The sequence below is a fragment of the Amblyomma maculatum genome, chromosome 5, assembly GCF_055883805.1.
Source record: "Amblyomma maculatum isolate TAMU_Amacu chromosome 5, ASM5588380v1, whole genome shotgun sequence".
Classification (NCBI taxonomy): domain Eukaryota; kingdom Metazoa; phylum Arthropoda; class Arachnida; order Ixodida; family Ixodidae; genus Amblyomma; species Amblyomma maculatum.
The window spans coordinates 159,292,603-159,318,705 of record NC_139348.1 but is presented as its reverse complement, the minus strand read 5'-3'; the positions used below and the strand labels follow the sequence as shown (position 1 = coordinate 159,318,705).

The following is a 26,103-nucleotide window of genomic DNA, read 5'->3' as shown; positions in this document are numbered from 1 at the left end:
AGATATTTGGAGAAACCCCGTGTTCAAAAGTACTCAATGCTTATTTATACGGTGGAGCTGTAGTTATGGCACTGATTTTAAATAATAAAGATTCATGCTATACTTAACAATTGGTCATGAAATACTTTTTAAAAAGGCGTTTGTTTTCGATCTCTGCGCTAGTTTGAACGAGTTCTCTTCAGCCGATAACCAATATACTCAATATAGAGATGCTTCTTAGGATTTACTAAAAGAAAATGCCAAAATCAAGAAAGACAATATTTTAAAGACACATTTCAGGATTTAAAATGTAAAACGTATCTAGTTATATCGCTGTTTTCAGTTCGAGCTTAAAAAGAAACGAAGAAACCATTTGATGCGTTACTGAGTACCTCTAAATCAAATAGAGCAACATGTGCCAACAGAAAATAGAAGATAACTATCGTACACTATTCTTAGTAATCTTTATTAGTGTATCGATGCTGTATAGACCTTTACATGCTTAATAACGTATATCACTGATGTTGTTGCACAAAGGATGGCGCTGTCCAGTAATCGCCAACACTGCGGCACTCGATAGAGAAAATTTTGCTCCATACAAAAGTGCGAATGCGGCTGGAATAGGACTAACGAAATTCAACGTTCATGATAATTGCACTAACCAAGCTCAGTGTTTTGAGACTGAAGTGACGTTTTCTCCTTCCCATCGAGTCGCCTGATTGGTGAAAATACCGGAAAAGAATGTCATTTTGGTTGTCCCCTCTTCCGATTCCAGCGTTTGCGTCAAAAAGTTGATAGCAGCGAAAAGAACACCTCTGAAAACGACGCAAATTCTGAATAAGGGCCCTGATTCACAGAAGCAACAATATCGCTCCAGGTGATCAGTCTCGAGCAAGCTGGCCGTTATTTCGGACTGAGTAGTTGTGACTGGGGTATACTCTTGAGTGCCTGGAGCATCGTGTATATCTGGGTGATAAATCATGTGTTCCTGACGTCAAAGATGCCTTACTGCTAACGTGACGTCACAAGAAGTATATACGGACGTCCCCATCACGTGATCTGTGATCACAGAAGATACCCTAGCCTCCTCCCAAAAGGGGGTGCTATCGTTTTCTCTTTCCGGCAGAAGTAATTAACATACAAAGTGCAAAAAAAAAACAAAAAAACACAACGCTGTGCTACTAAATCGTAATAAAGAGAAAGAATTCGCGCTCGAGCATTTTTTAAGTAGGTATTGTATATCATGGAATAATCTTATATTCAAGTGATACATCCATGGGAGAGTGTAAACAGCAGAAGCGCGGCTATAAAGCCGCCGCTGTGAAAACATGCTTGAACTGTAAATGCCAAAAGTATAAAAATAAAGCACAATGGATTAGGAAGACACTCTTCTTCCTCCCTTTTGTTCCAGCTCCCCAAACTGCATTATAATTCATTTTCTGCTTGGGAACTACCGACTCTAAAAAATTATTCGCGTTGCTAAGAAAGGCCCCCAAGGGCCGCCCAGCCCACCAAGCTGCATACATTTATTAACCAGCTTTGCATGGTTTATTGTTGTATTTCACGGCAAAAAATCCGGCAGGGCCCGGATCTGTTGTGTACATGTTTTTAGCGTTTTGGGCTTCCTTAACCCGTTTCTTTCGTGTCAACAAGCTTTAGCGGCGCCGCGGCTTACCGCGCTTCCTTTTTAACACGTTCGGAAATGTGGAAACTCTGTGTGTGATTTTTACGACTTGGAGCTTGAGAGACGAGTTGCACGTGTCTGCTCAACCTTGCTTTCTCTCTTTCCGAATCTCGAGAAACGGGGATTTTCCAGTCGCCTGAGGAGCTTTGTTTCCATTCACTCGTAGTCATTGCTTTTTAGAGCCCACGTGCGGTGTTAGAGCGTAAGATTCATCGCCTCTATTTCTTCACTGCCGGCTATTGCTGTACACGCGTCGTAACTAGGTCAGCTTGTTTGCATCACTTTTTTCTCGGAGAATGCACCTGTGTCTTTGCTGCCTCATTGAAAATAACATCCAGAACACAATTTATGGTTATTTGAGTAACTGCACTCAACTCGTGGTTTCCCGTTCCTGGGAAAGATGTGTTTATACTCGAAAAGTGGCATATTTACGTCGACAGCAAGGGCTTTCAGCATATGCTATAGATTAACACTCCGCTGTTAAAGAATATTTACATTCTTAAAGGAAGGAGCCAATGAGGGGTTACCTCTGCGTCGATACTAGTTGGCATCAGCGTTTGTCATTAGAGGAAGTTTGCGTTAATTAGTTAATGTTAATAATTTCACTAGCAGTCTCGAAATCACTGTGCCGTGAGGTGAGATGTGCGCAAGCATATTAACCAGGTCGGCTTCCTTGCATAATCTCCCTTGTCAAATCGGCCATGCCCTTGTATTGGGGCAAGATGTACCAAATGTTCCGGAATGAAGCGCTAAGCCTAGATCCTGTGCTTGATGTGCTACATCACCTCACCTGTGAAAACTAAAGAGGTTTTTCCTCATTTTCTCCCCTTGAGCTCTAGAGAAACACTTTATGCTGCTCCCGTTTGGACAGTCGCAAGATTTCCAGAAGTGGTCTCGAAGATGGGCTACCAACGTTCTGTGCACAGCGATATTCCGCCATAACGTGTTTTTTTTTTTTTTCTAGGTTCCGTAGGACCAAAAAGAGACCCGACAGCACCTCTTTGGGATGTATCAGTTTATTGCATTCAGTCGACAACTTAGAAAATATCAACCGTTGAAAAAGATTTAAGCCAGTCTACAATCCCTTATACTTGAATAGGAAGAAGAAGAGTGCACGAACTCTAAGTATTTCAGATATAGGCTGAATTATGTAATTTATTCATCACGATATGGTAAAGGCGAAAGCTTTTCTTGATTCTTAGTCGTAATCTCGCGAGCGCGAGACCTGCGCGCGAGACCTGCGCGCATGATCTGTGTGCGAGATCAGTTGCGAAGATTTCGCGAAATTTGTTCTCCTTGTCTAGAGTTCCTGCCATCATCAATCGCACAATTGAGCGCGCGGCAAAGAACGCCATGCGACGGAAGCGACGATGTACCGTACGAAATCACACTACAGATACTGCGCATTTTCTTTCCTGTAAACCAATGATAACCATATGTAGCACTGCAACGAACGCGCACAGAGGAAAGGAAACTTCTACTCTGAGTCACGAGCTCCGGCCTTGCTAGCAAAAGCTGTACAAGGTGCGCGCAATATACCGTGTGCAGCAGCAACTGTCAGGCTTTCGCATTTTTCAAGAGCAGATTTTGAAGTGCTCTGTAATTTTTTTTCTTGTGCAGTTTGCGCTCGGTCAAGATGTCAGCGGATACCGTTATTTTCTCCTCTACGAGCCAAAAGATGTTGAGTGAGAAGAAGAGCATAAGATAATTTCAGCTCTCTATGAAAAAAAAAAAAAAACCTTGAAACTTTGAGGTCATCACGAGATTGATGAATTGCATTATATCGAAACTCTTTGACTACACCTTCACTGACAGGATACTTTATGTTTTTTAGAAAACGATGTTCACAAAGATGTAAAGGAAGTATTTGCGCTGCTAGAAATCTGAAAATATTAATAAATGCTAAATTTATTAGGTGTTTCTAATGCCAGTGAAAATGGAGTCTCTAAAAGGAATAAATAATCCATACCGGCTTTGTCCGTACATCACGCTTTTATTGCTCATGCTGAAATGAAAACCTGACTCAATATTGAAGCCAATATAAACAAAACTATTCCTTCTCACCCATCAAGTTCTCCTTCTCTTACTGAAAACGAAAATTTTTGGCATAAATATTCCTATCCTCCACAGATGGCAATTCTTTCTACATGGAATCTGCCAAAGCCCCTTTCTTTTAGGTCTGTTTTTCTTTCGCTTTATTAATAATTACTTTTTTAATTATTAGCAAATGCATACGCCCCTTAAATTAAGCTCTACGTTATGTGATCTGTTGGACAGGTTATGCTGAATTCTCGAAGCGCACAAGATCTTTTTATTCATTTGCGAAATTGCCGAACCATGTAATGTGAGCCTGGCTCCCTTCTTTGCAATCTATTTCTTTGCTAATGTTTTTTTACGTCCTTGCAATGCAATCTTCCACTATTTCTTTTCCGCCTTATACATACGCTATATGGATAAGACATGCTCCAGTATAGCCTGTGCTTCTTTTCTTGCAATGGCGATTTTTGCTCTGTACTTCTTGCCTTTATTGTTTCTCCTACCCTTACTCACAGTGAAATTGCTTAGATCGTGCAATTCCGCCAATCCGCTGCCCTTACCCATCACAGTTCTGTGGATAGTTTCGCCAGAGTCATTGCAGCTAAGCTGCTTTCATTCCAGGTTCTGTTCCATGAATGACCGTGCTCAGCCAACGGTAGTCAGAATTTGATTGTGCTCTTCCAACTATATGCTCTTCTGATAAATCTCAAACGTCTTGTTCTTGCTATACTTCCCAGTCAACTGAGGTCAATATCCTGCCCAAGATTAACACTTCTCGTACAGGTAATGCAAGCCTTATTCGCAACATCCAGGGTAAGGAACCGGATACTTTTTCGGCTTGACAGTTTATAGTGCTCCTATGAACATTTTAATCTAGGCATGTCATATGCCGCTTTATTTTTATGAGCTGTATTGTATCTCCTTTTTTACTTCATATCGAACCAAAGCAGCATTTTCACTTCTCTTCGAAGCGGCAATATTGTTGATGCAAAACAAGCTATCGCTGAGCAGTTTGCAAAATTATACTGTTGGCATAAAGACAAAAATTACAGCAGTAGTAATCTATTTCATTTCTTTATAAAGCAAAGTTTGATAGTGAAATATGCAGAGGGAGTTTTCGAAAGGCGAAAAGAAGCTTTGGACAAAATCAATGGTGTTAACGACAAAAAGAAGGCGAGGAAAATATAGTGTTACCACGCCTAGTTTAAAACTGAAAATGCAGTCCCTAAATTATTAGAAGGTAGACAAATTAGGGAGAGACGATAATGTTAACAATAACTAAAAGGGTGATGACACCATTCACTATCCTACTAAGGAAAGCGCAGGCCTGATGTAAAATGAAGATTACTGCGCCCGCAATATGCACCCTAGAAAGACAAAGCTTTTTATGACAGTAATTCAAATAGTCCTGACTACTTTGGCTACTGTAGAGATCTGTATAGAACTCCTCGGCTACTTTGACTATCTTTTCCATATTAGTGATGACGTTGCCCGCCTTGTCCCTTATCGCATACATCTGGTTTTTGCCTATGCCCAATTTCTTCTTTACCGCTTTAAGGCTTCCCCCGTTCTTTACAGCGTGCTCAATTTTCGCCATGTTATACTTCCTTATATCGGCCACCTTGCGCTTATTGATTAGCTTTGATATCTCGGCCAATCCGATCTGGTCTGCTGGATTGGAAGCTTTCATACTCTGGCGTTTCTTAATCAAATCTTTCGTCTCCTTAGACAGCTTACCGCTATCCTCTCTAACTATCCTACCGCCTACTTCTACCGCGCACTCAGTAATGATATGTGTGAAATTATTGTTCCTTGCCTCTAGGGTAATGTCGCCATCCTCAGTTAGATCTGAATACCTATTCTGTAGCGAGATCCTGAACTCTTCTGCCCTCCCACTCACCGCTAATTCGTTGATGGGTTTCTTTCTTACTAATCTGTTGCGTTCCTCCTTCAGATTTAGGCTAATTCGTGACCTCACCATCCTGTGGTCACTGCATCGCACTTTCCCGATTACCTCTACATCTTGCATAATGGCGGGGGTTGAACACATTATGAAGTCGATTTCATTTTTAGTCTCTCCGTTAGGACTTTTCCATGTCCATTTCCGGTTCTTCCGTTTGTTGAAGAAGGTATTCATGATTCGTAAGTTATTGCGCTCTGCAAACTCAACTAGTAACTCCCCCCTGCTATTCCTAGAACCAATGCCATAGTCACCTACTGCCTTGTCTCCTGCCTGTTTTTTCCCTACCTTGGCATTGAAGTCGCCCATTAGTACAGTATACTGCGTCTTTACTTTTTGCATTGCCGATTCTACACCTTCGTAGAAGCTTTCAACTGCCTGGTCATCATAACTACATGTAGGTGCATAGGCCTGTACAACCTTCAGTTTATACCGCTTATTAAGCCTAATTACGATGCCTGCAACCCTCTCATTAATACTATAGAATTCATCTATATTGCCCGCTATATACTTATTGACAAGAAAACCTACTCCTAGTTGTCGCCTCTCTGGTAAACCCCAATAACACAGTACATGCCCCTCCTTCAGTACAGTATATGCCTCATTCGGCCTCCTAACTTCACTAAGCCCTATGACATCCCATTTCATGCCCTCTAGTTCCTCTAACAGCACTGCTAAACTAGCTTCACTAGCTAGGGTTTTAGCATTAAACGTTGCCAGGGTCAGTTTCCAATGGCGGCCTGTCCAGCGGAGCCAGGCTTTCTTAGCACCCCCTGCTGCGTCACAGGTCTGACCGCCGCCGTGGTCAGTTGTTCCGCAGCCGCTGGTGACTGAGGGCCGGGGTTTTATGGAGCTTATCATAGGAGGTTGCGGCCAATTACTGCACCAGGGTGGCCAACTCCTGTTCTGGTAAGGGAGTGCGTTGCTGGAGGTGTTCACTGGCGTCAGGTCGCACCCCAAACCTGTGTATGCAGTTCCATCGACACGCGGATTTTTTTTTTTTTTCATCCGGTGGAGAATTGCGCGGCACCGAGATTTGAACTCCGGTCCTCTTGCATGCGAGGCGGATGTTCTACCGCTACGCCACCGCTGCACCTCCGTAATGCAGGACCGTAATGAGATTGGCGGTAGGGAAAAACAGTCAGACGTTCCACCAGTGACGAAGGACGAGGTCAAGAAAGCACTAGAAACTATGAAAAGGGGGAAATCAGCTGGAGAGGATCAGATAACTACAGATTTGCTGAAGGACGGGGGGGATATCATGCTACAAAAACTGGTCACCCTGTATACGCAGTGCCTGGTGTCATCGACGGTACCGGGACCATGGAAGAATGCAAACATTATCCTCATTCACAAGAAAGGAGACTCTAAGGACCTTAAAAATTACACACCAATCAGCTTACTGTCTGTTACGTATAAGGTATTTACTAAGGTAATCGCTAATAGAATCAGGACAACCTTAGACTGCAATCAAGCAAAGGATCAAGCAGGGTTTCGGAAACGGTACTCTACTATCGATCATATCCATACCATCAATCAGGTGATAGAAAAATGCTCGGAATATAACCAGCCCTTATACATAGCATTCATTGATTACGAAAAAGCATTTGACTCAGTTGAAACCTCGGCGGTGATGCAGGCATTGCGAAATCAGGGGGTAGACGAGCCGTACGTGAAAGTGCTGGAAGATATATATATATATAGTGGCTGCACAGCAACCATAGTTCTGCATAAAGCAAGTAACAAAATTCCCATAAAGAAAAGTGTTAGGCAAGGAGACACAATCTCCAATGTAATATTCACAGCTTGTTTAGAAGAGGTATTCAGAGACTTGGAATGGGAGCAGTTAGGGATAAGGGTAGATGGAGAATACCTCAGTAATCTGCGATTTGCTGATGACATTGCCTTGCTAAGCAATTCGGGGGATGAACTGCAAATACTGATTGATGACCTAGACAGGAAAAGTAGAAAGGTAGGCTTGAAAATCAATATGCAGAAGACTAAGGTAATTTTCAACAGCCTCGGGAAGGAACAGCAGTTTACATTAGGTAGCAAAATACTGGAAATAGTAGGCGAATATGTCTACTTAGGACAGGTAGTAACCGCAGATCCGGACCATGAAAAGGAAATAACAAGAAGAATAAGATTGGGATGGAGTACATTTGGCAAGCACTCGCAGATTATGACTAGCAGCTTACCGGTATCGCTCAAGAGAAAAGTATACAACAGTTGCATCTTGCCTGTACTCACCTATGGGGCTGAAACGTGGAGACTAACCAAGAGAGTTCTACTTAAGTTGAGGACAACCCAGAGGGCTATGGAACGAAAAATGGTAGGGGTAACATTAAGAGATAGAAAGCGTGCAGAATGGGTCAGAGAAATAACTCAAGTTACCGACATTCTAGTACAAATTAAGAAGAAGAAATGAACATGGGCAGGACATGTAGTGCGAAGAGAGGATAACCGATGGCCGCTGAGGGTAACAAACTGGATTCCAAGGGAAGGAAAGCGTAGCAGGGGGCGGCAGAAAGTTAGGTGGGCGGATGAGATTAAGAAGTTCGCAAGGGTCAAGTGGATGCAGCTAGCACAGAACTGGGTTAAGTGGAGAAATATGGGAGAGGCCTTCGCCCTGCAGGGGGTATAATCAGGCTGATGATGATGATGATGATGAATTCAAATAGTAAACGTCACTTCCACCTTCAAAATACATTCATGTCCTTGAGCTAACAGTGGTTAATATTAGCTAATGTCCATTGACTATGTATTGAATGCCTCTCATCACTCAACGCTAACCGACCTCCTAATCAATGTTAAATTGGCTAGTGACATTAGCAATTTTTGAAGTAAAACTGACAGTCATAGTCATTAGAAGAAACCAAAAGTTCACGGAAGCCACGCCAAGGCAAAAACAACGAATGAAGGTGACTTAATACACCTATAGGGCGGTTGTATTATTTTGGACGAAGGAAGGACCTGATGGGGACGGCTGGCATAGAACTGGGCTAGACCGTTGTCGCTGCTTGGCTGCTCCTTTGATAAGAACGCCTAAGTGCAAAGTGTATGAATGGATATGAAATGAATATTATAAGGAAATTATAATTGAGCGCTAGCTGACCGAAATTGCAGTATTGCATTCCTGTCATTTACTTCAAATGCAGCTGTGGCGTTCGAGTAGGTTACAATTGCGTTTCTGCCTTGGCATGTTTGGAGCGAATGTTTTCTGATGTGAAATATTCCACGAAGGAAGCGAACCTTCATACCATAATACGTATACGATATTAGAATAAGCAAACGTCGCCTATTTCCGTTATAAGCAAGATTGCGTGGTTACGCTTGAGGTTATTCGGCAAAAAGGTGTGCGTTCCATTTTTAGGAGATATAGGTGCACCGACTCACCGACGTAAAGGCTGTATAAGATCAGGCTTGATACGCTAGCTATTGCTACGCTTCACCGACTAAAATGTCTGTACATCCTCTGCAATAACAAACCTAAAGTTGATTCTGTCACTTATATTACCTTCAATACTTCCAAAAAAATGAGACACTAGAACAAACTCGCATTAGAAGAATATTTTTGCTCAAATATTCTTTCTTTACGCGAAATATGAGGGAGTGAAACGCTCTAGACGATACACAAATTTCCCAGCAGAGTACTCAAATATTCTTAGAAATAACTGGCAAAAGTGCTTCATCAGGAAACAAACAATGATGTACTCGTCTTCCTCATTCTTGGACTCTGTAGAAGGATTCTGCTAAAGCAGATGTTTGCGTCTATTGTGCGACACCACTGAGACCGAGCACCCACTTTTACCTCTGCGTGGATCCTAATCCTTGGGATACTGGTGATTGAGTCACTGCGCAGTGATTGGACCTTTAAGGCCCCTCGGTGAAAGCAACACACCCCTTTGACCTACGCTTTTTATAGGCGGTACCCCAGGGGCGGACCCGAATAAGGGAATCGGCTGTCGCCGTTTCCTATCTTGCCCTCCATCTTTTGTTTGCTATCTTCTTTCTCGCAACTCTCCTGCCTTCACTTCTCTGGTTTGTTTTTGTAGCTTTCCTGGCGGCATATTGGGTTAACCGTCTGCGTCTAAGCAAATCTATTACACCATATTCGGTTATAGTCAGGGCTTACGGCTGGCATTAGCAGGACTGCTCAGCAAGTACCTGTCCCGTCCCCTCATTGGCACCCATCATTCGGTTGCTCGACTTGAGAAAATCGCATTATGAAATGGAAGCTGTTTTCTAAAGTGTGAATTTCAAAGTCACTGCGCATTTTCCTTTTGAAGTCTTCGCCAAAACCGCATTTGAAAGCACAAAACTGACGTAGTTCAAATCGAGGTTTCTCTGTATTCTGGAGAGATTAGACTAATGCTTCATTCACCCTACGGGTGACCTGTCTTGACTATAGGCGCTCAACTATTTTTTTTTTCGCAGGGACAGTAAACCAGGTCAGCAGGAACTGAGGGCTTTTTCATAACGCCCTTACGACGTCAACAATATTAACCTCCTTCTGTTCGGCCTTCACGTTCTCCGCTTGGGAAGTGAGGCTTCCATCCATGGCCTCACGCACATCACGACCCACACGAACAGACTGAACAGCACGGAGAGAGGTCGCGTTGGCATCCCTCTCCGATTCGACTACCACATGAGCACGTCGCTGGAGCCATTGATTTCCGGCAGCGAGTGACCTGGCTGGGCGGAATTATTTCCGCTGCGAAGAGAGCGCCACGGCGACCCCGTCAGTCCGCAGTAGTGCACTCCGAGCCTTACGGAAAAACACTTCCGGATACCGACTTCCTGTTGCGACTCGATGGCACCCACTTCTTAGTGGGCACGCATTTCTCGAAGAAACACTCGTTCACCGCGCGGTTTTATGTTTTATGCGTTGTTTCCTTTTCTGTTGCACTAGCTTGTTATCGTTTCTGGGATCAGTCCGGATATAACCAGGTCTGTGTCGGGGTTTACGCCATTCAGTGATAAAACATTTTGGAAGCTGGTGCAATCTTTGCAACCTTTCGAAGACGATCAGATGCTTTGCTGAGGCGAGTTCGTCGCGCCACGTGTTGTTGTTGCGTTGTGGCACGGATATGAAGAAACATAACGGGCTTGAATGAAGAAAGCAGCGGAGCACAACTTGCATTGTTCGCATAAAGGAACGTAGCCCTACCGAGCTGCAGGTATAAGCTCATCTTGGCCATGCTTACATTTTATGATTCTGGTAACCTATAATTAACATCCTGTGCGTATCGGATAAACCCCTACCGGCCCGTAATTTTTCAAATCCGTGACGTCACCTTTCTGTCTGACTAGATACAGTTAGCCTTCTTCCAAGTCGCGGTATTCTCGCGCTTATGAGTGTTGCGTATGCAGAGTGCGTGTAAAGAAGAAAGTGTAGTTAGACGTGATGCTAGTTGCGCCAACTAAATTATTGGAGCTTTCATACCTGCTTCAAGTGGCAAAAGCAGTGGTTCAAAAATGAAATTCGAGGAAATCAGGATGACGCGGGCAGCTTTCCTCAACACGTGCACCTGCAGAAGTACTCCTTGTGTGTAGTGAAAACTTATTGAAACCCTTGAAGTACTAGCGGCCGAACATAAGCTTCGAAGAGTTTTTTATTAAAAAAAAAAACATAATCCGTAGTTGAGAATCACGAGTACATGATTAAGCAGTCGGTAGTCTTGCTTCTGTGGGGATTACGATATGTGAGAAGGGCAAGAGGTTGGCACCTTAAAACAGCACAGCTGGGCAGTAGAAACAAACCAGTTGATGCCTCGTAGAGGTCGGGACTGTGGGAGTACAGCGTTCTTGTATGTGCTAAATACACTTCCTATACATGATAAGAATGATTTCTTGTTCAAAGCACAAAGGATCACGCGATTCTGTCGACTTGTGGTGGGCGGTAAACAAGGGTAAATGACTATAATAGCTCAATTTAAGATCAATTGTCTCGATTGTTTAGTTCTTTCGCAAAGCGTTCGACTAAAATTTGGCACGAATTGTTTTGCTTTCCTATATTATACATTTCCTATATTCCTATCTATATTATATGTGGTGCGGTTAAGAAAAGTGCATCTCATGCAGAAAATCGAACGTGGCTATCGAAACAATACAATGTTTTCGAGAGCATGATTACATCATTTTAAACGCAAGACTTGTCAAGAGTCAAACGAGATGCTTTTAGGTTGAGTCTCCAAACTGGTGATGCCAAAAGCAATTTATAATGCTGAAACCGTCCCGAAAAACAGCCCAGTGCGGAGCGCTTTGCCACGCACGGTAGAGCTCTTGCATCGAAGACGAAAATGGCATTTATCAAAAAACCTATATACTCTTCCTTGTTTCCCTCTTCAAAGCCTTTTGAATGTGCTTTCTTCGCAGTGCGTTTCACGTAAGTTCTCTAGGGCGACCTTCTATTGCTCGAATATTGACCCTGAGTCCACACATTCGGAGGAAATTTTAACACTGAAAAGAGCAAATAACAAGGCGTTTAATTCAGGTTTGTACCTTAGAACGATTACAAAATTTCCCATTTACTTAAAGTTTACACAGAACCCAAATAACGAGACCACATCTATCGAACTAATCGTGAATTCATCGGGGCCGGTAGGCGCTCGAAAGAATAATGCTATAGGAGATCATTGAAGACTGCGTGCCTAGGTACGGCCGGAATGTAAGAAGGATATTCAGGCCTTAAGTAACGGTATTGTTATTATGAATGGTAATGTTATGTGCCTATAATTTAAGGCCTCAAGCCCAAACGACTCAGGCATATAGCCTATAATTACTGTACACAGTCATGAGATAAGTACAGGGCATAAACATCGCTTACCAGACCGACGCATGTCTCGTTTCGCCGACACTTAAGCGTGACTGCCACGGCTGGGTTTGATTTCCAACATTCTGACTCAATACCGGAGCGCACCGCTACTGAAGCTCTACAGCAGGCACGAGAAGAATTGGTATGAAGCGCACAAAAGGAGATAAATACTCTACAAAATATTAGAAGCTATTTCGATGGTAGTGGCGCTCAAGAACTGCAGATGAATTTTGTTCAAGTATTCAAGTGGTGGCTGCCACTACTTGTTTTTCTGAGTCTGGTAAGAGTTAAATAAAGGCAATTCTGCAATTACGAGAAGAATAATTAATTTATTTAAGGGTTTCATTTTGCCCTGATAACTAGTTGCGACGCTAAACAAGACAATGATGTTAATGTCTGACCAACTTATTGAAGCCAGATTCACAAATACTTTAGCTTTTCTATTATCATTTGTTGTTTTAGAGGAAGGGCTATTTCCCGAGAATATTGTGTGAAAAAGGAGAATTTTCTTGCAGGATTTACACTCCGTGTAATGCACTCCTAAGGTCCCGTCCGAGTGAGGAAGAGCTTTCAACATTCCCAATTGACTACGCAATGATGAGCACTTAGTGTACTGGGGAGTAAAGGTTCATTTTCGTCCTGTTTTTATGACATCTATGTAGCGTGTATGGAACGAGCCACATTTTGTTTCCTCCGGGCAAAAAAAAAATGGCTTTGGCTCGAAACGTAACTCTGGAGCTGCTATCCGTGCATGACACTGATAACCCAATATACGTTGCCAGATGATGCATAAAAGCTGTCGTGATTAGGACGGATGTATATACAGCTTTGCTATGTTTTTTTTTCTGCCAACAACGCAAATCACCTCTCAGAATTAAATCTCTGCTCTAGATAATCAACCCTAAATGCTACATCTTCGTCAATTTGGGTAGCTTAATTAAATCGGCTATTTGGGTAGCAGAATTAAAACTCTGCTCTAGATAATCAACCCTAAATGCTACATCTTCGGCTATTTGCGTAAAGCCTCATTTGTGGGAGACGTTTACCGCTATTCATTTGGAGCTCTTCTCCGGGATGGGTAATGGTCGTTCATCCCCTTAAACGGAGGTGATCGTATGAAGCAGACTAGTCTTGGTATTGCGCCTCCGGTTTGGCAATCGGAAATAGCTAAACCAATAAGTGAGCTACTTAGTGTATGCTGGCACAACGTTTTGTTCAGGCTAGCGAAGCCAACTTCGGTGCAACTCTTCCCGTTGGTCGTTACAAATTGCATCAGAGGGGGGCCATCGGGGAAAGGAATATTTACTGCCGTTAAAAAACATTTTTGACTTCGAAGTCTGCCATCGTGAGAGTGAAACTCATACGATGTGCCCGGAAAGAAACTTCATTGAAGGGCAAGCTTGTTGCAATATATATATATATATATATATATATATATATATATATATATATATATATATATATATATATATATGTCAGACTTAGTATTTAAAAAGGCAGGAGTCCTGACGAAACGTCGACTAAAATTTAAACGAAACTAAAGCAATACCAAGAAGAGCAGGGGGAGATATGCAGCCGAAAAGAAAGATAATATGCGATGGTTACTGAACCAAGCTGCACTGCTTATGATAAATTCCAAGGCGCTCGCAGCATGGCTACGTGCCTCGCCCATTAATTCCAAGTTCGCATGACTGATTCCTAGCCGCAGCGAGTTAATTCAATGAAGGAGAAATGCAAAAGTGCGCTTGTGCAGTTTTTCATGTCATTCACAAAAGCAAAGGATAATCAGAAACCAAGACGATGACAAGGCAGAGTTAACTTTTTAAGGTAGCTGTGTAAAAGTAGCCTGGATGAACCAGGGCGTATTTAGCAAGAAATAAGAAACGCACCACGTTAAAGCTGAAGCACCTGAATGAGGATGTCCTTATTGGCTCATCAATGAAGCCAGAAAATCATAACTGGGTTCAAGTGCTCCGGCCTGATGCTGTGGTGCAGTGGTAGCTTCTGGTTAAAAAAATTATTAACAAATAAATGGTTACAGAGGTGTTTGGATTAGAGACTTATTGGCCTCCTTCCCTCACAATACAATGTGGAGTCCCTATTTTGGGGCCCCATTGGCAAGAAACGACGCCCGAATTCATTGAACCAGGGCCTTTTGAGCCCTGATGTCTTGACAGCCGAGCAGGGCCGCCTCCCAGGCCTCTCTGGTTGGATTGGGATTGGGGCGAATAGATGGGTTTGATTGGCACGCCCAGACTATGTGGAAGGTGTCAGCCACATCACCACAGTACTGGCACGCACCATGGGTTGAAATGTTTAAGCACCACCGGGCACAGTACAGTATTGGTGAAAATTTTGATGAGAAGGTGCTCGTCAGCGATATCAAGTCCTTTACAAGGGGCCGGTAGCGCCTGTGCTCCTCTTTGTAGTAATCAGTGATGACTTTGAATGTAAGGGCAAGATTGTCTGATTGGGAGTAGGCTTCCAAGGAGGAGATACCCGGGGACAGAGGGCGCGGACGGCCTGATCGGCCTGTTAGTTTTCCTTGAGACCCTGGTGACCGGGCGCTCAAATGAGGTTATGCAGAGTTGGGTTTTTGTATCGGCAGCTATATGCAGTATACACCGGGCAAGCGAGGTAGCCCACCCAAGCCTATACTTCCGACAGGCCACTCGCGAGTCGGTGATGATGTGTTTCGACTTGGGAATACTGAAAGCCAGAGCAACGGCAAGCTCCACTGCGGTTGTTGTGCTTTAGGCTTTGAAAGTTAGCCCGTTAACTGGGTTCGTATTGTGTACGACTGCAGCCGTATACCACCCCCCGTGGTGCGGGCTGGCAACGTCCGCGTAATAAACGTGTTGTTGGTAACCATATTATCGCTCTAACGCTTCCGCGTGCGCCTGGCGACCGCTATGGTCTTCTTTGGACATGTTGCGGGGAAGAGGTCAGACCCGGAGGGCGTGTCTCCAGGGTTCTGGCACTCTCACCCTTACCTCAATGTGGTATTCGTGTTTGATGTGTAGCCTGTCCAAGAGACGGCGACAGGACGTGGTCTGTGTAAGACGCGTGTATTGGTTTAGTAAGTGGGCTACTCGAAGCTCCGGAAGCTAAGAGCCAGAAGTTTATGTTTGGACGTGCTGTGGTTGGACGTGCTGACCGGAAGGTCGAGAACCCGCTTGATGACTTTCCGGTGGATGGCCTCCAGTTGGTTATCATCGTGTTTGCGTTGGTACAAGTAAGTGATCGAGTAGATGATTTTGCTCGTTACCAAAGCATGGGCAAGCGGCAGTGCATCCTTGCTTCGTAATCCGCCCCTTTTGTTGGAGTCCCAGCGGACAATACGACCCACCTGGTCTCCCACCGTGCAAAGTTTGGCTAGGGTGGTGTCGGCCTTGCGTTTATGTTGTATGAAGAGGCCAAGGACGCGGATCTCTTTGGCCTCCCGGATCGGTCCCGAGGGGAGACTGATGCAAAATTGAGTTGTGTCTCGAGGGGAGGAGCGTATGCGCACAAATTCAGATTTAGCTGAGGCGCACTGGAGCCCGCAGTACGTCGCGCAGTCATCGACTACAGTCGCCGCTGCTGGCAGGTAGGACTCGATGTGACCCAGGTTACCTTGCTTGGCTCAGACTGTGATATCATCCGCTTAAAGTGCGTGATATATCCCGGGAAGAGATGCCAATTTGGCGGGCAGATAGAGCATGACCAAATTGAAGAGAAGGGGAGGCAAAACTGCGCCTTGAGGTGTTCCCCTCGAGCCGATGGTGTATGGCCCGTATTCTGCATCTTGTATGCGTATTAGGCTTGGCGGTATGTAAAGAATTGTCTTATGTAAATTAGTGTTTTGCGGCCACAGTTGGTCTGACTGAGATGGTCGAGGATTACTTGGTGCTTCATATTGTCGAATGCGCCTATGAGATCCAAGGCCAGGACCACCTTGTCGTTATGGGGACATTCGACAGGATCTAAAATGTCGTGGTGGAGAAGAAGGAAAACCGAGCATGGTATCCGCGAAAATGTGATGTGTTTGGAGAAATTCGGAGGGTTTGTCACGCATCATTGTCTTCATTAGCTTGCCGACACCAGACGTGAGATAGGTGGGGCGATGGTTCTCCACATAAATAGGTTTCTCAGCCTTCGGGATGAAGGGCCCGAGAGACGACTTCCAATCGAGAGGGAGAGGAGTGTCTCCGTCCCAAATACTATAATGTATTTGAAGAGCACGGTATAGGCTGCATCAGAAAGGTTGGCCAAAAGCTTGACTGTAACCTTGTCGCGCCCACGAGCAGTGCCGCGCTTCATCTTGCTTAAGGCCGCCCGAAGGTCGTGGAGCTGGAACGGAGTGTCTAGCCCTGTGTTCTCTTTGCCTGCATACGATTAGGCAACTATACGGGTGTCCTTGGTGGTGCATAGGTATTGGTCTCTGAGTGTGTGCGCTAGCTGTGCTGTCGTTCCTGTAAACAAGCAATATACTGCGCAGGAGGTCACACTCCCCACAACACGACCTTCGAATACACGATGGCCTCGGTACTGCCCCTGAAGCGGTCTGATCCACCTGTACACATTCTGAATATTTACTACCCCCCGAAACTTAAGAACGTTACCTCTCTAGCTAGCACAGAACCAGGTTAATTGGGGAAATATGGGAGAGGCCTTCGCCCTGCAGTGATGCTGCAGGCTAATAATGAAGATGATGATAAAGATGATGACGTTAAAGATCCCCAGGTGGTCGAAATTACCCCGTAGCCATCCACTATGGCTCCTCTTCCTCTCTTTCTACGTCCACTTCCAACTTTCTCCTTTTTCTTACGGTGCGGTTCAGATGTCCACAGAAAGAAGTGAGACAGATACTGCACCTTTACCTTCCTGTGAACCAATTATTATATATATTCATTCTCGCATTTTGTAAAGCAGCGTTAGCCTCTGGTTCCTAAAATTAGGAAATAAATATTTGAACAAAACACATAACACAAACTTGACGTATGTGGTGCGAAATGAGCTGTTCAGTTTTAGAGCTGCATGAAATGGCAGGCATAGTTTCACCGTTCGCTTCTTGCAGTGTAGCAGTCAATTTGTTGTATATTCAAGGCCATTAAGAGCTGAAATTGCTGCATTTTAAAATAACGGTGTATAAAATGTGTGCTTGTTTAATTCCCTCTCTTCGCACTTTTGTTGACTCATAATATCATTATCGGCGGGACTGTACTCAGTGCAGGGCGAATGTCTCTCACATAATAATTTAATTAACCTGGTTTTGTGCTAGTTGCATCCACTATACCCTTGCGAAATCCTTAACCTCATCCGCCCCACTAACTTTCTGCCACCACTTGCTACGCTTTTCTTCTCTTCAAATCCTATGTGTTAGCTTTAGCGACCATAGGTCATTCTTTCTGCATGCTGCATAAAGTCACCAAGCCTATTTCTTCTTTGTTTGCAGGAGAATATCATTAACTCCAGTTATTTATCTGAAAACCTCCGCCTACTTCCTATCTGTTAATGTTACACTTACCATTTTTGGTTTCATAGCTATTTGCGTTGTCCTCAACTTGAGTAGAACCCTTTTCGTTAGCCTCCACGTTCCAGCCACAGAGGTGAATACAGGTAAGATGCTACTGTTACATACTTTCTCCTGAGCAATACTAGTCAGCTGCTAGTCATAGGCTGCCAGTGCTTGCCAAATGAGCTCGATCCTAATCTTAATCTATTTGCTATTTCCCGTTCACGGTCCGGATTAGCAGTTAATACCTGTCCTAAGAAGGCGTATTCACCTACGACTTCCAGTGCTTCGCTACCTATTGTAAACTGATTTTCCTTTCCGAGTTTGCTGAACATTGCCCTAGTCTTCTGACTATTATTTTTAGGCCTTTTTTTCTGCTTTTCTTGTCGAGGTCATCATTGATTCTTTTGAATTCATCCCCTGAGTACTCGGCAAGACAGTGCCATTAGGGAATCACAGATTACTGAGGTAGTCCTCATCGATCCTAATCTCTAGCTGCTTCTAATCCATTCCAAGTCTCTAATAGTTCGCCTAAACATGCTGTGAATAACCCTGAAAGATTACATCTCTTTGCCAAACATCTTTTTATGGGGAAATGTTATTACAATCATCATGTAGAACTATGGCTGCTGTGCCGCCACTACATATATTCTCCTGTGATTTCACATACAGTTTATCTACTCTCTGATTTCGCAATGCCTGTGTGACTGGCAAGGTTTCGAGTCAGTCAAATGCCTTTCCGTAATTAATAACTGCTATGTACAGGGACTGGTTACATTCCGAGTATTTTTCTATCACATGGTTGACAGTAGATGTATGATGTACTCCTTTCCGAAAACCTGCTTGACCCTTTGGTTGACTGATGTTTAAGGTTGCCTGTTTCTATTAGCGATTACCTTAAGAAATGCCGTTTATTTAGCGAACAATTGGGTGGTTAGTCTGTGATGTTTCAAGTGCTTAGTATCCCTTTCTTATGAATTAAGCTAACGCTAGCGTTCTTTCATGAATCCGGTACCGTCGATGTGACCTCGCATTGCGTATGAAGGGCGGTCAGTTTTTCTAGCACGATATCATCCGTCCTTCACTCAATCCGTAGTTTTAACTTATTTGCCTGCTTACACGTTAAATAATTCTCTTATTGCGGTCTATGAAAGTGCTTTCTGTTCTTTTCATTTTAATAATTAGCATTATGGTATAAATGCTCAGTATCATGTTTGTTATTACATCAAAATATACTCCTTTCTGATTAAAGTTCTGTTCACTGGTCTCACTGTCGATGGCGTCAATTTTTATATTTTTGCCCACTCGACTGAGCAAAACGCACATAACGTTTGCTAATCAAAATAAATGAAAAATGAACATATTCATTTTTCTTATTCTCATCTTCCGTCCTGGCTGCCTAAAATAGTCCTTCCTTGCAAGAATAAAACAAGATAGAACGAAATTAGCTTTTTTTTTTTTATCAACGGGGTCCAGGTCCGCCTAACTCAGAGAAACGGGAATACATCGTTAAAAAAAAAAAAAAAAAAACTCGTCTGGCAGTTGACAAGATATTCGGTTTGTGTTCAGCCTTGCTGTCTAGGACCATCCTCTCAGCGTCCACAATGTTCATTTGATCGAGTACATTGCCTACGTATAAGTGACGAGCGAAACTCTATAATGCTGCGTCTGAGAGAACGGGAATGTCCGTCAACGTGGTTGACACCTGAGTGCAGTGGTTAGTGTCTCTAGCCTACGCTTATACCGTTGGATTTTACTTTTGCCATGTCCTGCGGGAACGCGGTTGACAGGCGCGCTGCTCCCTCGCTAGGAAACGATGCCTCTCGTTGCCTTCATGGTTATTAGGAAGATAAGGAGAACAAGGAAACATCCCCAATTAGGCTCTGATTAACCCGTCAACCAAAGACCGACTTTCTTGTCTGGACGAGTAGCCCAATTTTACCGCTTGCCCTGTCTCCTGAGACGCAAGGTTATCTTGCTTCTGCAGCCAGAGCAGCGTTCTTGTTGTAGGCTGAAGCATAGGCTTGTCAATACTTTCTTCCACACATTGGTTAGTGTAAATTTTTTCGTGACTTCTGCTTTTGCATCCCCACATTCGATATCAATTTCATATTTTATTTAGCTTACCAGACGCTGCAGTGCCTCTAAGGCAGGGCAACCAAAGGGCGATAAAACTAGGGGAGACCAGCCAAAACTAGCAGCAATAAAATGAGGGAGACGCTCAGGATTCGCCTTAAAATAAGAGGGCAAAAGGCTTGAACAAAGCCTTTCAATTCCGCGAGTATCTTTGTGTCTTCGTTTGCGATGGTTTTTAGAGAAATAAACGCGCAGTATCTCTCTTCTCAGTAGACAGTTCCTCTTCACAATGGCGCATATGTCGTAGGTTTGAATACTTCTCACAAGCTAGCTTCCTCCTTGGATAGAACACTGATGCTGATTGGGAATCGGAATAGTATAACGCTACCTAAAAGCGGCATGAAGTACAAAGTTTCATACAATATAACGAGCGTGTTTGGTTTATCGGCCGAAGATGCTGTATACGCTTCGCGCACAAGCTATCGCCGTTTCTATTTTTTTTTCATGGATATTTCTGCCACATTTTTGTTTCTTTTTCTTAGAGCTGTTATTGTTTTTGTAATGCTTGTTTTTCCTGTTTCACAAGATCTTATAAACAGCAACTGGCAACGTTGCAGTCGCTTCAGATGTCTAAATAGAAGAGACTTGAAGTACGGCTCAAATAAAGTGCAGACGAAATGAACGACACTAATGTAGCACGAACGTCATCCGTCCATATACATATGCGGTATAAAACGGTTGGCGTTCGCTAGAGCAACGGTAGGTGTAGAATAAAAGTTGAAATTGGGTGACAAAAACTAAATAAACGAAATACCTAATGTGAGAACGCTGCATCGTTCCCTGGGCATTCAGATCGCGATTTTGCCTATGCGGGGTCACAGCCCAAATTATAAGTGCTCCAAGTGGTCCTCATCACCTCCTTCTTGATTTGCTTTGACAAGTGAGAACACCTTTCACCGTCAAGATTCTTGGGTGTTATCTGTAACTTTCATGATAATAGCCGCCTGTATACTGCAACAAAACATTAATTTGCCCTTTCCTCCTATATCATGTTCCCAGATGTTTACACAAAACAACTGTTGAAATGCCAGCTGGTGAGCCTCAACAGTTTATATCATACCAATGGGCCTGGAAAAGGCATCAACATGTAGAGTGCAAGTAAGTATTATGAAAACGCAACAAAAGATTAATATCAACACAAAACCAATCACTATTCTGGGGAAGGAGATGCTCAGACCAAGAAAACAAAATCCTCTAGGTGGTGGCGCTGGTGGCATGGAATGATAAGGAGCAGCTTAAAAACTAGGGCGTGCACTCCCGACTTCCGCAAGGTGAAGTTTATTGCCCAGAACAACGTTTATTGAGTCGAGCCCAAATATTCGTTGTTGGCAATTGCTCATTATCGTATGTTCGAGATCCTTAAGTTACATGGGCAGAAATCTGTAAGTCGGAAACATATTGGGGTTCGTTAAGAAAGGGCTATATTTGATCAAGAAAACCGCCCTAAAGCGCCTGTCTACATCGTTTGCCTAGCATCTCCAAGCGACAAACTGTGCAAGCACAATTGCATCTTCTGGTGCACGGTACAGGGCGATTCTGATAACATGGTGCCGGTGTCTTGGGTTGCTAGCGCATTCTAAGTCTTCTACAAAAGGTAGTTAAAACTAAATGCAATCCTGATTCTCATGTGGTCCTTCTTTTCAGCGATGCTAAGGGTCGCCTTGTAAAACGTGCATTCCGTGTTCTGAAGCCTTTTAAGCTCATCGCCGACGTCTCTTCCAGATTAGGCCGATTAAATAAACTTCCGCGCCCTAGCACTTTCCAATCTATCTTCGCCGCAGGGCTGACGAAGAATGGAGCATTCATGTACGCAGGCAAGGCTTCTCTTATTAGAATTTTTTCTTTCTATGATATCTCCTCGGCCCTCTCGTTCCTTCTTTAGCCTCCGATAAAGACAGTGCATGCTGCCCTTGTTTTTCTGTGACTTAGTTTGCCTTTGAAGGCACACACGTTCGTGTTCATGGTAATCTGCTTATTGCGCCACCAGCTCCCTGAAGTTTAGCCTCATCTCTACCGTGAAGTTTGCTCAGTAATCTAATTAATACGCCGAAGGCAGCTTCGTCAACTATTTCACTGCTTTGTAGTTCTTTTTACCCGTCCCCCTCCGCAGTCTAGATTACGTCGGAAATGAGACGTCGTGTGGGAAGCGTACAATGCCGACAGGAAAGTTGGGGAACATATATAGTTTTCCCGCCTCCGAGAGAGGTGTTGGAACTTCTCAGAATTTTTTGTGCTGGTTTAATGGGTCTTTGTTCCTTACTTTGAAATTCTTCCTCTTACCCATTTTCTTCCCGCACTGTTCTCCCATAATTTTATCTTCCCCATCTTTGTTGAGAAATTAAGGGATCTAAATATGGAAACGTATCCATCATAAAAAAAAGCAGTAAGTCAGAGCCAACCGCACTACTGGCTTTCAGTGATTTCCAGGGTTTTTTGGTGGAAGGATAAGTTTTTTTCTCGCGTTTAGGTTTTTGTCATTGCATGGCTTTTCTTCGAGCGAATTTCTAAATTTGATAACTCAATTTAAGCTGTCGTAGGACGGCCTGGCCCCGTCCTGTCATCGTCTTCTGCGCCATTTCCGCTGCTCGTGAACTCAGTTCAAGGTACGCCTCGTGGAGATTGGACCGGAGATGCGTTTGAACACGAGTGGGGGCTGAGCATGGGCCAAACTTTCACGAAAGAATTATAAAATAGCACGAAAATTACATCCGCCAAATTTTATGCGTATTCTGATGTTTTTTCTAGGTTCACAACAGAGGCTTCTCAATCAGTGATGTCTACACGCTTTCAATGCGTGGCTCGATATACAGCGTTATGATTACTTAGACATCGCGTCTTTCGGCCAATTTTCTGCATTATTCGAATCATGTGCTTTCTACAAAATTAAAATCCAGGCGCAAACTAACGGGTTAAGCAGCTGAAGTTGCCGTGACTTCGATTATAATAAGCTGCTCGGCATTTTGCGTTTAGTCGTGGTGGTTGGTGCAGACTGACGGCAACGATTGAAAAGCCGTGACAAGCAGGATGAAAGACAGGAACAGCGCATATGTCTGCGTTCTTTACGATCCAGTCTCTCAACGAAACTAAGTCACACATTAACTATATTGTACATTTAGCGTTATTCTTTAACAGTACTATTGTAATTCCTTGTTCTCTTTACTTCACCCTTTCTTAGTGTGATCGCCATTTTTCATGGGCTGATCGCCTCACTAAATTTGATAAGGTTATTTTGTTGGCTTATTCACGATGCTGGGTCTAATTGAATATTGAAATCAGTGTCCGTTTATTATCATTTTTGCGTTGCCGGTAGCCTATAAACAGAAGCTCGAGCCCCAGTTAGAATCTAAGCGGAAATTAAGCCCTCCCTATGAAAGACATTTCTAAACCTTATCTTTATACCTCTTTCAGTAACCGAGGGAGGATGTCATGTCAGCTTATTAAATTACTAGCCTTTCGTAATGTTCAATGATTGTTCACTTTTACTGGTAACTCCCAAAACCTACATTACTGTTAGCAAGTTTCGTCAAAGTTGCTAGAATGTATTGCATTATTAACCTTGACACATGGAACCATCTAGCGCCAAACACCAGATTCTCACATTGCGAAAGGGAAGGAAACTTTTGGAAACCAACCATGGCATCCTGACCCGATTGCGATACTAGACATCGGAGTACTACCGGCAACGGGAGGTCGCTATCGTTGTTGATGTCGAAAATGGCAAGTATGAATGTACAGAAGAAAGGCAGGCGCGTTATCTTCTCCGAACAGTCGCTGGAGAGTGGCCGAGTGGTGCAATTGGCCTCGGGCCTAACCACGTTACGCTTATTCGTGCAGCGCAACTCTCCATGCACATAAGCTGCGACAGAGAGCCGCCCCTTGATATCCGCTACAAAGTAGGCATTCAATGCCCATCGTAATAAGACGAGCTCTATGGCCTATTTCTTGTGCGTACAAGTAGGTCGCGTTTGCGCGCTGCATTCATGCGATTCACCCGAAACAAAATGACCGACGTATTTCTCGGTAGAAATGGCGAGGAAATTCGAAGAGAAGTAGGGACGTATCCCGAATTTCTCTTGAAGTAATCATCCGCGTGGAAATGGTCCAAGCTTTCTCAGCTAGAGGTCAACGCACAAATGTTATCCGCTAATCCCCATAACAAAACTTCGTAAGCTGTGACGTCACTGATACTCTCGCAAGTGGTCTTGCTTAATGTTCATGTTCGCAATCTATGTACAGATTTCAGCATAAACAAGTGTAAAATAGGCACTAAACGTATTGATTTTCTGCATCCCTCGGAGGAAGCTGCTTAGTCCGCTATAAAAGCACGTGATCGTCTCTCATATGGGATGCCTTTTTGAGTGGCTGATCTCACAGTAGCTAAGCTCAGGGAAGCGACGGGAAAAACTGCGGCCTTAGAAACAGTGAAGCCAGTTTCATCACTCGATATTTAATTGCGCTTCAGCTCGGTAGTTATTCAGAACATCATGAAAGGATGTCAGCATAGACAAAAGAAACTGCGCACAGCAACTGCATCACGAGCGAGACTTGAAAGATATTACCTCCATGAACGTGAACTAACCGATCATTTCGTCATTTGTGTTGTATGTAGATGAGTTAACCTTTTAGACCTAAGTGCTGGGGCATGCAGAGGGCTTTTGTTTTCCACAAAACCGAATTTCGCAGAAGTCATCACTTTCATATTATTTTTCTACTCTTTATTCCTTTGCGCCCCTTATACCGCTTATAAATTCTGCCTCATATGTCCATTTTCTTAAACTTCGATTTCCGTCAAACTTGTCCTTTCAACCCTTAGTTCAGCTTGGCTGCGCGCACTTTCTTTATTAGATATAATTTTTGTTACCTTTGTTACAGTGGATCTGGAAGCTGAGAACATAACGGCATTTGCGTTAGCTCCCTAGTTTCGCCTTTCCCCGTTCTCATAAATTAGGGACCCCGTATCCGCACAAACTAGGCGCCCCTTAATGCGACCGTATGGCGCCACGAGCAGTGGGGATAAGCGGTGAGACAAGGCCAACTGAGTGGAGGGAGATCGTGCTGCCCCCTTGTTTCGGAGAAGGACTTAGCGGTGGCAGCGAAGTATTTTCCCTCGCCATGTCAGTTGCGTAATTGAGAGGCTGGGGTCCAGTAGCTGCTTTTTCCGCCGAAAGCGCCTACTGAAAGAGTCAGGATTATCGTCTCGCAGGCGACCAGTGTATCAGGCGCTCAGCGTACATCGCAGCTCTAGTATGGTGAACGTGGTTCCACTGTATTATAGTCCAAGTAACAGGCTTGATTCCCTTGTTCTGATTAGCCTCGCCGCTTTTTTTTTTCTTTTTGCGTGGGTATGCTCCCTGGAGCTTTCTTTTCATTGCAGGAGAGCCTGATATATGGAGCACGCAAAAGCTCAAAAGCGTAATCCTATGTTTGGCAACTAATCACCAAGAAGGGAACTAGCGGCATCTATCGGATGCAAGTGGCAAATGCTACGTGATTCAAATAAATTATTTTCAACCATGACAGGTGAAAAAACTACGTATTGCAGAAGGATGATGTGTTAAAAATAGGAATAAAATTAGCCCTACTCCGTTTAACTGATATGAACACTAAATTATAAAATGGTTAGGCCTCTCACGTCTGCTAGTTTCAAGGCCCTTAAATTACAGTATAAATCCCTATACACCCCCTGTTCCCTGAATAATTTTTTACATTGGGTGCTAAGCTAGTTTTGCTATTATGTGCGCAGGCTTATCATCATCATCATCAGTTTGACTATACCTACTGCAGGGCGAAGGCCGCTCCAATATTTCTCCAATTATCCCGGTTCTATGCTAGCTGCATCCCCTTGACCCCTGCGAACTTCTTAACCTCATCTGTCCACCTAACTTTCTGCCGCCCCCTGCTACGCTTTCGTTCCTTTGCAATCCAGTTGGTTACCCTAAGCGACCATCGGTTGTCCTCTCTTCGCATTACAAGTCCTGCCCATGTGCCCATTT

At 43.7% G+C, this 26,103-nt stretch overlaps 1 long non-coding RNA gene across 1 annotated transcript in view; it reads left to right on the top strand.

Moving 5' to 3' along the window:
* LOC146190113 (uncharacterized) overlaps positions 1–26,103 on the top strand; it is a 105,586-nt gene that overhangs the window by 76,229 nt on the left and 3,254 nt on the right. Inside the window, exon 3 of the long non-coding RNA XR_014707702.1 lies at positions 21,110–21,208. This is a non-coding gene — a long non-coding RNA (uncharacterized LOC146190113). The remainder of the gene's footprint in view (positions 1–21,109; positions 21,209–26,103) is intronic.